The sequence below is a fragment of the Molothrus aeneus genome, chromosome 8 (genome assembly GCF_037042795.1).
Source record: "Molothrus aeneus isolate 106 chromosome 8, BPBGC_Maene_1.0, whole genome shotgun sequence".
Classification (NCBI taxonomy): domain Eukaryota; kingdom Metazoa; phylum Chordata; class Aves; order Passeriformes; family Icteridae; genus Molothrus; species Molothrus aeneus.
This window is the reverse complement of record NC_089653.1, coordinates 28,466,633-28,482,600: the sequence shown is the minus strand read 5'-3', so window position 1 is coordinate 28,482,600 and position 15,968 is coordinate 28,466,633. Positions and strand designations below refer to the sequence as shown.

The 15,968-nt window shown below is 37.6% G+C and overlaps 1 protein-coding gene across 3 annotated transcripts in view; it reads right to left on the bottom strand.

Annotated features, from left to right (window-relative positions):
• The window catches only part of ATRNL1 (attractin like 1), a 431,847-nt gene that overhangs the window by 415,395 nt on the left and 484 nt on the right, over positions 1 to 15,968 (bottom strand). The gene's annotated exons all lie outside the window — the stretch shown is intronic.

Below are 15,968 nucleotides of genomic sequence, written 5' to 3'. Positions count from 1 at the left end.
ATTAAATCTATCATTTTTCTCCAATAACTGTGCACTGGTGGTGAAAGACTATCATGAGTAGTGTTGTGGTTCACACCTGCAAACTCATTTCCAGAGTGAGCACATTCCACTATCACAGAACTCCATTCATTAAAAAAAAAAATACAGCACACACACACAAGTCATAGCTCCAGGATTAGAGGTTAGAAATAATCTAAAGAATACTGTCAGTCTCCTAAATTGTGAGGAACTGGAGGAACTGAAATTAAAATAGACCTCAAATGTGACTGCACAGTTTCTTTTCCTCCCATTTCGGAGAGAGCTGAGGTGAGCAGGAGTCCTTATATGAGATTCACAAGTGATTTATAGAAATCTAAATCATAAACAAAGCAAAGCCTTTTATTTCTGCAGATACAAACACCAGGGAGGACACAGCTCAAAACACAAAACTGCAGTAGTTGAGATGGAAAATGAACCTTAAAGATCAATGAAGTTTTAAGCTATGCTAGGAAGGGTTCTACCAAGTCTTCTGTCATTTATACTTTTTTTCCTGATATATAAATTGTCATTTACCATTATGATCTAGGTTAAAATGAAAAGAAAATAACTATTTGGTTCTGCATTTCATAAGCACTCAATTGCTTTTATAGCTTAGTAACAAAATTTTGTCTTCTCCTATCTGTTAATTTCTCGTGCTATTTATGTTTCCTCCCCTTCTTCAATCCACCTTCCCTCTCCCATTAGATTATGCAATTACATCTATTTATTATCTAATAAGCTGTTTCATCAACAAATGTGCAACACAGCAATATGAAACAAATTCATAACCTCTCTGCTGATTTATAGAGCAGTAAAAAGATATAGGAAAAGAGAGCATATAATTTACTGTAAAGGCAGTAAGAAAACCTCTAGAGCATTTTTCAGAGAAATTAAATTCTCAAACTCCCTATCACAAGGCAGCTTTTAAATAGGGACAATCACTAAATACTCACTCCAAAGCTTAAAAAAAATCAATTTGATGATCATTATTTTGCAACAAAATTTAATGCAGACTCACAAGTGAGTGTTATCCATTGCAACTTGGTCTGTGCAGTGCTTTAAGAACAACACAGTTGTGTACGGGAACAAAACACAACCAGCACATGAAGACCCTGCCTGAGGCTTTTGGTCCAGAATAAAATAAACTACAGCTTCTTCCACAGCTGGGGAAAGTCCATCACTCTGAAAGGCTGGCTGGTGTAGAGCCACAGGACTCTGGTGAAGACCTTTCCTCAGCCTTTGAGCTGGACAGAGAAACCCCCCTCAGTGGAGTTCTTCCAAACAGAATGAGAACCCTTGGGTGGCTCCTTCTGCCAAAGATGCCAAAGATGGCAGTTCCACAACACAGACAGCAGAATTCAAAGCACAAATTTATACATGAAAAAGCAATGCTGAACAAATCTATTGGTCTTCATAAACATCACTTTTTTGCCTGTTTGGGTTTTGTTTGATTTGTCACTGCTGTTGTTTTTCACCACAACACAGACAAACTTGAAATCCTTGGAATATGTTCAGTGACCACACATTGCAATCAGAAATGCCCCTCTACTTATAATTACAAGCTTCCTGATTTCATGCTTTAACTGCTGATACTTGTTGGTCAGATGCATTTGCCAAATTACTGAATACAAAAGGCCTTTCTACTCATACAGTCATGCAAATTTAGTCCGCACAACACAAGCAACAAAAGTCTGCTTCAGACATGGTCCTAAATCAGAAAAAAATGCACTTTGATAACATTTTTGAACACTTACAAAAGACTGTTGCTCGATTCCTACAACATCAAGTATGTCTAGTACCAATAACAGAAAATATTAGTTGAGGAATAAGTATCTCCCATGACACCAATAACTTCAGACATTCCTGACAAATACACCACTATTGAGCAATGCAGACACCATGTTTTTTACTGAAAACAGAAAGCTAATTATTAAGATGCTGCATTAGTTCAATGAAACACCAGAAACAGGCTTAAATAGCTATAGAATCAAATACCCAGGTTTTTTACTAGTTGTACAAAAACATCTGCACAGTTACTCAGTTTTTCCTCCTACCTCTCAGCATATAACTCTACACAAAAAAAAATTCATCCTGAGCATTTTTCTCTGTGATCTTTAACATAAATTGAAAACCCAACTGCTCCAAAATAATAGTCACACACTGTAGTCCAGTTATTGTTTTGCTTTTAATGAGCCCATTGCACAGTAAGATTCTGGTTTCTCTTCTGCATCCAAACACAGTAAGGCTCCCAGAGATTTCAGAAGAGCATCTCTCCTTATTTTTCTCAAGAATGCTCTGACAAGGATAAGCTAAAAATATTTTAAGAGAGGAGAGGGAATTCTACTTGAACAAAAGCTAGCATTTCGCTTTCTTCACATGGATAAAACATGTTTTAGGAGAACATTCCCTTGGACATCTGTAACTCAAGCAAAATATTTGAAACCACAATCCTAACTAAAAACAGATAGAAGGGAAAATAATTACTGAGTGCCATACTAACATAATTAAATTCATTCAGAGGAGAACTGTTTGTAATATATAGACATTCTTAGCATGAGACAACACCTTAACAGCTTGATTCTAAAAGTACCAGGACATAAAATACTGACCCCTAACAATTCATTAGGTGAAAAGATTATTTCATCAACTTATTTATATCATTTAACAATCTCTCTAAAAGGATTGATTCTATCCAGCCACACAAATGCCAGAAGCATGTAACACAAACACTGATTATCAATGTCATTCCTCCCTGGTATCCAGACATTCTTTCACTGGGAATTTTTTTAATTCAGTGCACTGTAATTTTAAAAGAAAATGAAACCAAACACAATAGGCAAAATAAATCAGGATTCTAAAACTTAAAGCAATATATATGCACACCCACACACATTATGTATTAAAAACCTGCAGGATAACAACCATTTCACCACCTATACTTGAGGGACACACTTTTGTCATATACACCTGATTTTTAAGAGTCTGATTATCCTTTTCATTCTATGAGCTTCCTGAAGTTTACCTTCATATTAAAGAACAAATCCTAAACAGATGAAATACAACAATTTAAGATTATGGCAATTGAAAGTCTGACCTGCAGTCTACTTTCAAGTGTAAAATTATGAACAGCCTCATTATTCCTTCTTATACCATAAATATTAATTTAATGGAGAAAATATAAATTTAATGTAATTTTAGTTCTGTATATATTATTATTAACTATCTTATTATTAATTAAGTAGTGAATAAAATATTAATTTTTTATCCTACAACTACTGCCAAGTCCATGCTGGCATATGCCTTCATAAAAGTTAACCTCTCCACAAAACCAAGAGATGTTTCCCATCCTGGATCAATTACAAGCCCCAAATCTTACTCTGTGGACATCATCAAATCTCACCTGTTTCCACAACACTCCTTACTTTGCATAGAGTGACCTCCTTAGAGAGTGTTTCTTTCAAATCCTGCCTCAAGCAAATTCTTCAGCAAGTACGAGCAACCTCTGAACCAAGCTCATTATCCACACAGCTCCTGAAAATTACTTTCTGGACAAGCCTATTTCCCCCTCCCAAAGCTCAACATGATTAATTAGATAAGCAAACACACAGTATTTCTGATCTGCAGACATCATGCACGCACACACAGCTATGCCATTTTCTCTTTGCTGCTCGAGCGAATAATTTAAGAGTCAAAAATCAGACATGCACACAAAACCCTGAAGAACAACACAGGCAAATTGAGACTAAGTATAATTCAACATTAGGGAAAACAAAAATCCTTCTGATAGTCTTAAGCACAGACAATTGTTGCCAAGAGAAGTTGTGGACTCCGCATCCTGTGTTAAAGACCAGGCTGGATGGAGCTCTGAGTAAGCTGGCCTGGTGGGAAGCATCTCTGTCCATGGCAGGGGGGTTGGAATGAGATGCTCCATGGTCCATAGCAAGCAGCAGGTCAGATTTATGCAGCCTGTAACCCAAGTTAGCACTGAAATCAAGTACAGAGATGCCCTGAACTATATCACCATCATATGCTGTTGAGCACATGCAGAAAAAGAACCACCTCGTGCCTGTGTGTGTTGAGCAGTAAATGCAGCTCCTCCTGCACTGCAGCAGCCCCACACACAAACCTGCTAAACCACAGGTCATAACTCCCTTCAGAGCCATGGTTTGCAGGCTCCCAGGCATTTCCATACAGATTTCTCACAGCATTTTCCACTTCCCTGTGGAAGCAATGACAAGATCTTTTAGACTAGAAAAACCTTAACTATAAAGCAAATACATCCTACCAAGAAGAACATAATGTGCAAAGAACAGAGAATTCAACAACAGTGATCAAAGTAACTCTTAAAAGCAGAAACACACAAAATAAAGGCATCCTATCATTTAAACTACATGACCAGAATACATATACTTCCTGAGTTTGCAAAAAATCCCATCTTAGAGTGTGACATCAACACAGCCAGCCTCCTCAGTACTTCTGGTCTGCTAAAAACAAACAAAATAAAACAAAGAAAAAAGGAAAAAAAGGCCTTAAGAGAGATGACAACCCCCAAAGTTGCTGCTACTTAAAAAACTGTAGATTCCTAAACAGAGGATGCCTGCAAATTTCCTTCATCAATAATGTAGGTTTTTTTAAAAAGCATGCTTTCAAGTAGCCCCAGAATAAGAGATATGATACACTGAAGTCTAGGCCTGCAACAGCATAATTATGAGAACAAAGAAGAATATTTCTTCCACTAAAGATCAAGTGTGACTACGCTCATACTCACCAAAATTTGAATATTTATTTTTGTCATTCTCCCAGCCTTGAAGCACAATAATTTTTATGCACATCCAGTGACTTACATAAAGGAAAGTTGTAGACTCCAAAGTTACAACATAAACTAGAATATCACACATTGCACAGTGCTCTCCTGGATCATCAGAAAACCAGACTAAAGCTCAATTTCTGTACTTAATAGTGAGAACTAAGGTTAAGTGTGTTCTTCATCTGCTTTGGTTTTCATTAGCAGATGGAAATAAAAGGACACATTTATCAGGATGATTAAAAAATAGCAACTGAAGAGCTACAGGTGATGTGTGAAAAAGAGCTGATCAGCCACAGGGGGTTTTATTAATAACAGGTAGGGCTTTTTAAGATCTTTATTGAGCATGAGCTCAAAACTCTCACAGCAACTCAAAGGAAAATGTCAGAGGAAGATGTCCTCAAATTCCATTTCAGTGTAGCATTGCAAGCTTTCATCATGCTAAGAGAAGCTAATATGCACTGGCTCTGCTTTTCAGTCCAATTGCTACTTAGAAATGCAGCCAATCTAAATTGGAAAACCCACATCTAACTTTAAAGGAATATTCTGCATACATTCAGCTGTCTGCCACTTCAGAGTTTTATGTTAGAGAACAGATTTCCAAATGCCTACAAAGCCCAAATACAGTAAGTACACTTCAAGGATGTATATAAAATTGAAAATAAAATTATCCAGCAACACTGCTGATTATGAACACATTTTGTAAAGTTAATCTATTAAGCTGTGGCTTGCTTGTTCCCTGTCTCCACCCTCTTTAAAAAATAAAAACCAGAGATCAACTACAAACTCATTCCATCTTTCATGTCCTGGGTCCACCTTTTCAAGATCAATTCTCTAAGTACCCATCAACCTCTAACCTATTGGCATTTATACCTGCATTAACAGAGGCCCCCCTATATACTTACTGAATGACATACAGTAGGTGCTTGAAACAGTGAGTGTAAAATACTATCATGAAACTCCTCAGTTATGAATAATATGTATTTTATATATATATCAATAGTAAACTTCATATTCTCTCTTATGCTACACAGTAGAAGTCTCTGAGAAAACAAAGAACTTCAAACTATATTTTATATTTGCAGGGAAAAAAAAAAACCTGTACAAACTGAAAACAGTTCAGTCTTCCAAAACTGAGGACTGATACAGACTTACAGAAAATTTTATTTATTCTCAAGCTTCCATTTCAATTCAGCCACTTGTTTGTTATTTTACTTTAGACAAGCACACAACTTCAGGTTTCTTACATGTAAAAGAGCTCAAAAAAACACGTGTCTGTCTCCCAAGGCCATTGTGACAAGCAGCTACCCAGTGCTTAAATAAGATATCCAAGTAAAGTATGATACAGATGAGTGAAGGTAAGTCCTTCCTTGAATATAGATTGGGATTTTTAGCCCTGTGAAAGCTAAAATAGTATAAGCACTTCAGAGGTTAAAAACTCTAGAAAAATTGTGCCATTTTTAGTTTAAAATAGATGCTTGCTCCTACAAAGTGCTACAGTACTAAAACAACTGAGGTGGTGAGGGGCAGCAGGGTGTGGATTTTAAATACACATATTCTGATTTTAATACTTATATCAGCATTAGGGTTTAGAAAACATCTGCAAAAATATTTTCTAAAAAAATTGTCTTAATATGATAGTACAGCTGTGCACACAAGTGCAAATTCATATGTTTTCAAAAGCAGCCAATTGTTTGTTCAGTATTTTTCATTTTACAGGATTACCTTCCAGCTCCTGTCCAACGTTTTGGTTTCAGTTACCTATTGGAGCAGACTCATGACACAAACAAAGCAGATCTGCTGATAATGAGAGAAGCACAAATGCACCCAGCTTCATTACAACAGCTCTGGGATGCTTCCCATGAAACAGTCACAGTTCATTTCCCTCTCCCCATGCTTGCTTTGGGACACCCTGAATGTAGCACATCAACATTTGATTAGCAAGAGTCCTCCAAAGTATCTTCATCAACTGGGTTTGCACACACAAACATGGCTGTGAGTTGTGTTTGGGTTTTTCTTGTGAGAAATACATACCTTTACATACACACACCCTTACTTTATAGATCATTAAAAAAAAAAAAAAGAACAATTAAGGGTGCAAATTATCCTACAGTTGGATTAATCAGCATTTCAGTTTTACTAATAGAGCTGAAATTATCAAAATATTCCTTTCTAGAAGTCAGAATGTATCCAAGTCTTCTTGAGTTTCTAAAACTGAGATTAATTAACAAGAAAATTAAGCTCACCATATTTTAGTCACTTCTATCCATTACAAGAAGGAAAGTACTTTAAACTGCAGCATGATTGGAAAGATACTTTCCTGACTAATTTATCTTTGTCCCAGGATTGTGGGTGGCAATGAAAGAAGCCCATTTGTCTTCTTGTTCCACAGTGCTTTGTGGTTTGCTTGCACCTTCAACAAAGTTTCTGCAAAGCTTGCCAGAATATTTAGAGACATTCTAACCCCAGATCTCCTCCTAGGATTTTGACCAAAATCACTGCTGCTCATATTATACTGCCACAACTGGTAACAGACATTAGCTAAAGTCTAGTCCTTTTGTGACATAGTCAACATGAACCATTTTTTTCATAGAAGGCAAGTTATCAACCCTCAAGATAACAGAGAAATGGCTGAAAACTCAAACACATGGGAATAAACAAAAACCTATACACAAAAATACATGTCTGTAATAAATATCTACATTTAAAGACTGGACTCTGTAATAAGATAAATGCCATCAACCTACAAATTAGGAATGTGTGATTCTTTGATACTGGCATAGGAATGAAATTGCTAATGTAGGACACTGTATTCCTACAAGTAAAGCAGTAACTCTTCAAAATACCCATTAAGTACTGCATGCAGCATTTTGCAATGTTTTGTTTGTAATATTTAATCCAGGGTTAGGGGTTAGGTCTTTGGGAGTCTTACTTCTGAAACCAAATCTTATCAGTGACAGCCAATGTACAATTTTTTTCCAGTAAGTCTGTAAAATGAGACTATTATTCTGCAATAAGACAGACTGCAAGGTTTTGCTCCATCTGACCTAATGAGGAAGTGATTTTACTCATCTGTTTCAGATACACAGCATAGTTTGGACAACAGCACTTCATGCCCTAATATTTATCACATTCCAGGAACAAATGCAATCTCTAACATTTTATCTAGCTTATTAACTGTGCCTCATGGGTCACCTCAAGTCTTGTAAGCTTACAGGAAGTGTTATTTCCTTTTTACAGATGAAATACTGAAGCACATAAATTATGGAAGAAATCCATAAGAAAATGTAGACATTGAGTGTCTGTCAGCTTGGGTGTCTGCATCCAATCTTTAAGTAATTCAGTACTTGTTTTGTTGCCAGGTAATCCTAGAATACCCTGGATTCAAAACTCCCTGCCCAATTCAAGGTTATCAGATATGTGTTGCTTAAAACTTGGAAATATACTACAGCTAGGTTGTTTTTAAATACCACTAGCAAGAACAGAGTAGATATTTTGCCATCAGAGATGGAAGCAGCCCATTTCCATCCTTAGCTAAGAAATATAAAATTACTGATTCAAACAGATCCTAGAATCCATTCCTTACAGATGAGTAACATGAGCTTTAAATTTTGGAAGAGATTGTCTCATGGAATTTTTTTTAATGCTGTTGCATTAACAGAGTTTAAGATGCTTACCCTGGAATATTCTATAGCTGGTGGCCAAATTAATTTTTAGAGGTCAAAAAAATTTAGGTTTTTTTCTATGGAGCAAACTTAAAAGTCAAATCCAGGTCTTGCACCTTGGGAACAAACACTAAGTAAAAAACTGTGTTAAGCTTAGTTCCATCATTTCTCAGTAAGGTCTTGATCCTCATGGAGCTCTTGAACCAATGCAACACTTTTTCCACTCATTAGGTTTTTAAGATTTAGAGGACAACCTATAAAACTGGTATGAAAATTCCCACTACTCACTCACCTCACATTAAAACATCTATTTTGCTTACAGTTTACTGGTTTACTTTTATTACTGTTAGCAGCTGCAATTCACTGGAGTGCTCATGTTTTCAGGTATCATCATCATCATTTATTTCTCCTTACAGGAACTTCATAGCATGTTTTTCAGGCTTAGACTATACAGCAAATAATAATTATCTGTCAATGTCTATGAAATTTATTCTTCAGTACTGCAGGAGTTTCCCAATGCATTTTTGTTGTCTATGTAGTAATGTTTCAAAATAAGGTCTTTTCTCAGCAGCATTTGTTAGGATGTGTAGGAATATCCCAAGGGTATTCCTGTAATATCTCATATTTACCTCCTACCTTTTCTGCCTACATTTTGATACAATTAAATCAATTTCTAGTGCAGTGTGATAGACTGAGTTCTCAAAAACTACTCATACTCATTTTAAAAAGATGACATGAACTATGGTAATGCCTTCCAAAATATGATCATCATGCCTGCCCCTTGATTAAAGGAACTAAGAGAAACAGTGTGAGACTAAATTTATTTGCCAAAATAAATTTAAAACATACTAAGAGTACTAAATGCTATAACCTGTACAGCTATTTATGTATTATTTATGGATAGACTTAAGCATGCATTGGTATAACTGAGTTTTATACCCACCCATAGCAATGGCAACCAGCCTTTGATGCTGTCTGAAGGGCTGGCAGGGTCATCAACCATCTGTTCCCACACTACTTTGCCTAAATAACAAACTGCTTAGCCTGCAGACAACCCAGGCTTCAGAACGCACCAGCCCTGCAGACAAACCAGGCTTCAGAACGCACCAGCCCTGCAGACAAACCAGGCTTCAGAACCCACCAGCCCTGCAGACAAACCAGGCTTCAGAACCCACCAGCCCTTGCCTAACTTGTATTTGGTTTCACTCCTATGGGTGGCTGCAGGTTTACACAGAGGAAGACATGCTATACACATTTAATTATCTACTGCTTTGGGGTAGAGGAGTGTTTCTAAAAGGGCATAGCTCCATCCCAAAGGTGTTTGCAGCCCCACAACTACTTGTCACTCCAAGCAGGGGAGGATGTGTTCAGTTCACAGACTGGTTTGAGAAAAGCAGGGCCTCAGTATTGAGGATGCAGCAGCTCCAAGAGGATTTGGAGGTAGAAAATCAGAGTGCTAAGCTGAGAAGCACTGGCTGCAGCTGCACAGCAGGACCCCAGGCAGCAGGGGAGAAGCTACTCTGCATCTACATTCCACCAGCAGGACCATTACCAAAAGCATCTAATTCTGGCACTCATAGCTCAAGAGCACTGATAAAATGGGGGAGGCTGTAAACCAAGAGAGTAGTCAAGGAGGAAAAACTTTGTTTTATGTTGAGATAACTCAAGGAACTTTCCATTCTCAGTGAGGAAAAGTTGGCCATATCTCCACCTGCACAGAAGACCTCTCCTACTAAAGGTTCTACAATGAAGACCTGACTCAAAACATGAGAAAACAGGGTAACTAAAAGAGACAAAAAATAAGGTAGATTAGATCTGTCTATTAGCAATTCCTGCATTTGGTTATAGAACACAGTGAGGATAACTAACCAATGAAAAGAGTTTGAAAGTCTGTAAGGGGCTTTGAGTCAGTGGGTGTTTTCAGACATGTACAGGTGCTTTCTAAAGCATGGGTTCAACTCACACAGGCATTAATTCAGAGTTAGCCTAAAGCCTGAAAAAGGCAAGAGGTAATAAGTAATCAGAGCTCATTTCTGGTCTTCTCTATAAAACCCTTAAAAACCACTGAAATGGCTACAGTTAGGACAGTGGCCGGACTCTGATTTTAAGGGTATTTTCCAATCTAAAATATTTCACGTAGCAAGTACCAAGCAGTCAATAAAACACATCACAATATAATTAATTTTCAACGTTTGCAAAAAGACTGCTTTCCTTTCAAAAAGCACATTTCAGTGCAGATTGCTTAGCTAGGGAGGCATTTAATATGGTTTTATGTCTCCATGTTTAATGTTTCTACACTCAAAGATTTACCATAAAAAATTGTTCTTTAGAAATCAAAAATATCTTGCTAATATAAGCTATAATTGTATTCTTGAATTTTAATATAGACAGAGAGAAGAAATCACATTGGAATAGTTTTTCAGAGCACCATAACTAAAATAACTTAAATAAAGACCACTTGATAAGACTAAAATCATAATTAATTATGCTTTTCCAGAGGTTTAATTTTACTACCATTTACATGCTGAGTTTTAAAAAGGCAGTTTGCAGGTGCAAAATCTCACACTCAATTGCACTGATGTCAATAAGAGCAATTATTTCTTGGATTAGGTACAGGCCACTCTGATGACAAAGAGTGCTGCAACTTATAGCATGACTCAGGGATTTCACCCTGTGAAACAGAAGTTGCACTTTAATGGTGATGTTGTTTTACTTTTAAGTTCTGGAAAACTAAGTAAGTCTGGACCAATTCTAAAAGTAACAAATTTTTTCTCCTATCTACACCTGCTGATGCTGCCAACTCCTTTGGATCAGCAGGAGCCTTATGTAAGTGAAGTGACTTGAGGAAACTGAGCTAGCTTAAAAAAACTGGTTGGGAGGTGGGGAGATCTGTTCCTGTTGATACTTTTCAACTCTCAGCAGGAATATTAATGCTTACATAAGAACCAGCAAGATGTAATCAAAGAGAAGCGTGAAGGATAAAGTCAGCCCCTTTCACAGCACTCTGAACTTCAGCTGGCTGCAGCTAAAGCTAACTTCTTTTCTTAAGATCTCTTCTTACACAACATTATCACTCATTTACAATCTGCAATTTAAGGACACTTTCTTTGCATGAGTCATTCTGCAGACAGCATAATTCAGAGTTTTAGATAGAGATAAGGATTTTGCATGGAATAACAAAATTTGATACCCTTCAAACATTTCAGTTGTGAATGTACTTATACTTAGAAATTGTTCTGTCCTTGAAGAATGCAGAATCTTTTCTAGGAGCTCTAGAAATTAAGGAGAGCATGCAGGAGGTAATTTCAAAGTACAATAAGAACGTCTGGAGGCAAGGTTTAATAATCAAACAAATCCATTTGCTCTTACTCTCTCCATAACAACTGCATATCTAGGACTAGGTAAAGCAGATTAACTGAAGTGTAGGTCCTCAAAGGTGCTCACCTGTCCTCTTCTGCTTCATTACACATCACACTCAGAGCTATCAAATAAATAACCAGAAACCTCTGAAGACACAACCTAATTTTTCAAAGGCAGCATATTACAGTGGGTATTTCTAGTCCTCAAAAACTTTAGAGGAAGATAAATTCCATGCACAAAGTTTTCTCAAATGCTCTTCCACAAACCAGTGCAAAGCAGAGCACATTTTGGAAATAGTGAAACTTTTTGCTCCAACCTGGAGGAATTTTTTTTTTTCTTCTAAGAAATCATTCTGTGAGTAGCAAAACTAATGAAACCTGTTTTCCTGCACTGCTGCATCTCAAGACTATTGACTTTGACATCTAACTACATAGAAGCTGTGACAGCAGTTTTCACTGCAGTTGGGCCATTCATAATGTTTGTGTCCCTGAACTCCCTGGAGTCTTGTAACATAACTGATTTAGGCAGCCCTTCCCTCTCCCTTCTGCCCAAACTCGTACCATCAGGAAAAGTACAACTGACCAACAAATTCAAAGGCACAGAGAAGGGGAAGAATGAATGGCAGATGTAGCATTAAAAGCATCACTTCTTTAATAAATCAGCCTTGCAAAACAAAACCATACACTGCCCTTTAATGCTTGTGGTTTAGTTTATACCTTGGGAACTGTGCTGCTTCAAGCTCCCTGCTATAAAAACAGAACCTGCTCACCCACTGGCTTTCCTGTCTTTCACCAGGAAAAATTCCTTTCCCCTTTCTTTTAATAACCAAATTTCCCTTTTTTTTATTTTGGTTAAAAAAAAAGGTTTTGCATTATTTTGCAGTAGAGGTGAAGGGATGAAGGGAAAAAAAAAAGGTTGAAAGATGAAAGTAAGGCAGAAAGTCAGAGCTGCATTCAGATATCCGATCTGGACAGAGAGTAAAATAATTTACCACCAAGCAGACACGAGGCCTAAATCTTTCTGAATAGTGACTGACAGGATTGTGAATGCCCTGCAGTAAGAATAACATCTGCATTTTTACATGATTTACCACAGGCTTCACAATAACAAGAGTAAATTCAAAACTTGGTAAATAAGAGAAATAAAATGGCAAAATGGTGCTAGCCAGTCTCTTGGCCTATTTTCCCCACCCACCTTTCTTTCATCCAGTGCAGAGCAACATTTGCAAAGCAGTTTACTTACTCAGTAGTTCTCCTACAGGGAAAAGGCAAGGTTACCATAGTATTGTCAATTAATTTTGACACCTGCTTATGAAGATTGATCAATTATTTTTGATGTCTCTCTCTGCTGTGTTGCTGTTTCTCAGTTTAGAAGAGAAATAAAACAAAGCCAAAAATACTACACATCTCTCACCAAAGAATTAATGGTCCCAAGACACCCTCAGGCAGAGCATGTCTCCTCTTACCACAATGTTCCTGGTACTTGCTAATGCAAGTCACTCCTTCCCAGAGAGTAAAAACAACCATACCTCACTTACATGAAAAAAAAGGAAAAAATCTTATTTTCAAGTGTTTTAAGCCTAGCCTTGAAAATCTGTTTTTTCTCAAATACTGAAGTGACAGGTTTTATACATGTCAAATTTAGGTCATTAAAAGTTCAATTTTCATCTGGGGTAACAGGGACACAGGCAGGCACTTCAAACAGCTGCGACTTGGAAACCCTGTAAATGTTTAGAGTAATACACAAGGTTCTATTAACATTTCTACAGATCGTATCTACAACCTCCGAACTGGCTGTTCGTGCAGCTCGAACAGCCTAACACACTTTTCAGTCTTTGCCATTCTGAAACGATCTTCATGATAATCCTTAATGGCAGAAGCAGAAGTGATGTACACCCGACAGGACCTGACAAACCACTGCTGCAGAAGTCCAGCCGTGGCTACTTAAGGGTAAAAGCACATAGGAAATAAACGCAAATGTTCCGCGGCAATAAGGCAAAGCATCGGTTGCCACAGAGATGGGGAAGGTCTTTAATCACCCAGCCATCGAGCAGAGTAACATTCTTTTTCCAACTCTTCAGGTGGAAATACACGGAGCTCATCGCCCATTCCACACCCATCCGAATTATCAGGATTCAAAATACAACCGCTCCGAGCTGCTGCTTGCAGCAGTGTAAGACACGTTTAACATATTTCACTCCATCCCCAACTCCCAGGGCTTGAAAAGCTTTAAATCTTAGGATGCTTATTTTCAGTGCAGAGTATACTTTGCTTCCAAGAATAAAGATTAAAGATGAGCTGTCAAAGACACTGCTATGAAAAGTGTCCTCAGTAAAAAATAGCTCTCCAACAGCTTACTCCCGTGAGAAAAATCATAATGCAAATGTCACTGTCACTCCTAAAGCTAAGCATGTAAAAACACAGAGGAGTTAATGAGAAATCTCTTCCCATTTCACCAAAACCCCTAACAGCAGTTCAATTAAACACTGTGTGAGCTCAGCTCAGAAGAGGAGCCCTTCCAACATTCAGACAGAACTTCCTCTAGGTGGGGATGGATTATTAACTTTCTACCAGAAGGGAAAATGTAACCACTGTGCTTCCTCACTTGACAAACACAACCAAGGTAAAAAAAAACTAGATGTTTTAAAAGATGACAAAGATAATGCCTGTAAGGATAGGATAACAGCCCAGTAAAAACTCAGAATACACTCATTCACAACAAGCTTGGAAATTTGAAAAATTACCATTAGCTTTGGTCCTGGCACTGTTAGGGTCTGTTATGAGTAGCAGCAATACAAAGGATACAAGTAATCTCTTTAGCCAGGAAAAAAGAGCTCTGCAGATCCACATACACAAAAAAGATTCACCTGGGCCTCCTCTCACCACTCTCCAAAATTAGCCCATTGTTCCACAGCAGGACAAGCCCCAAACATCCAATACACACACACAACAAAAGGCCAACTTTAAAACCTTATTATCAAGGTCACAGGCAAAAAAAAAAATGCACTATATTTGCCTTGTATTACTTTTATAGCTAGGTTATAATCTTACTGCTGCAATATCCACCAAATATCAGTAACTTGGCTCTCTCTCTGCACTATGTACATCACTTCTGCCAACATGTCTGACTTCAACTACTCCTTAACTTCCCAGGCTAACAAGTTGCTGGATTTACTTTTTGTTTATTTAGGAATGAGTGACCTAGTATTAAATGTTTAAAAGAGATGTAAATTGTACAGCTTAATTAACTCCAGAGAAAAAAAATCTGAATTTAAACACAATTTTAAAACAGACAGTTATTGATATTTAATCTATAAAAAGTAGTTTCCGAAAGACAGAAGGAACTTGACTTACTCTAAGACACAGTGTCTCCAGTGTATTGCTATTAGTTAGATATTAGAACACTTTCCAGCTATGTATGTCAACATACTTAATAAATGGAGTTCCTGCTTATAAGGGGTGTTTTACAGGGAATGAAATGAGATGCCCTGTCCAAGATTATATAGCGAAATAACAGCAAACAGTATTCTTCATAGCCAGTCTTTACACTGATACCAAAGGGGGCGGGAGGAAAGTGACAGCCCTATAAATTAAGTCTTCTTTCCCACTCCATAGAGAAAAGCAAGTGTCAGGGTAGGCTTCCTTCTCACTGATCAATGACTCGGTATCACAGTGACTTTTAAGAATGAGAAGGTAGTTAGACCTTGACTAAGTACTCCTTCCCTCGCAAAAATATATTACTGTTTCATGTGTCCCACTCTCTCCTGCAAACCTTGTCACCAGGGATGTACATTTCACTCAGTTGCACTTGTGCTGTCCTGAATGCAACTGACTAATGCCCACTTAGCTTAAACAATTGAAAGAAAAGGCTGGAAGGAGCTAAACCTTTCACTCTTCAGGAGGAAAAAGTAATTAAAATCCACTACTAATCCTTGTTCCCTGGACAGCCCCATGAAGTGCACATGTCATTTCCATGACATTTCCAGAAGGGACAGCAGCGACACAGCTTTAGGCCGATTTCTCCCGGCTCTCAGTTCCCACGAAGTGGAGCAGCCTATTTTCAGCGATAAGTCAGCCGGCGCTGTGTCCTGTGCTCTTAAGAGCTGGAGGAGCCTATTTTAT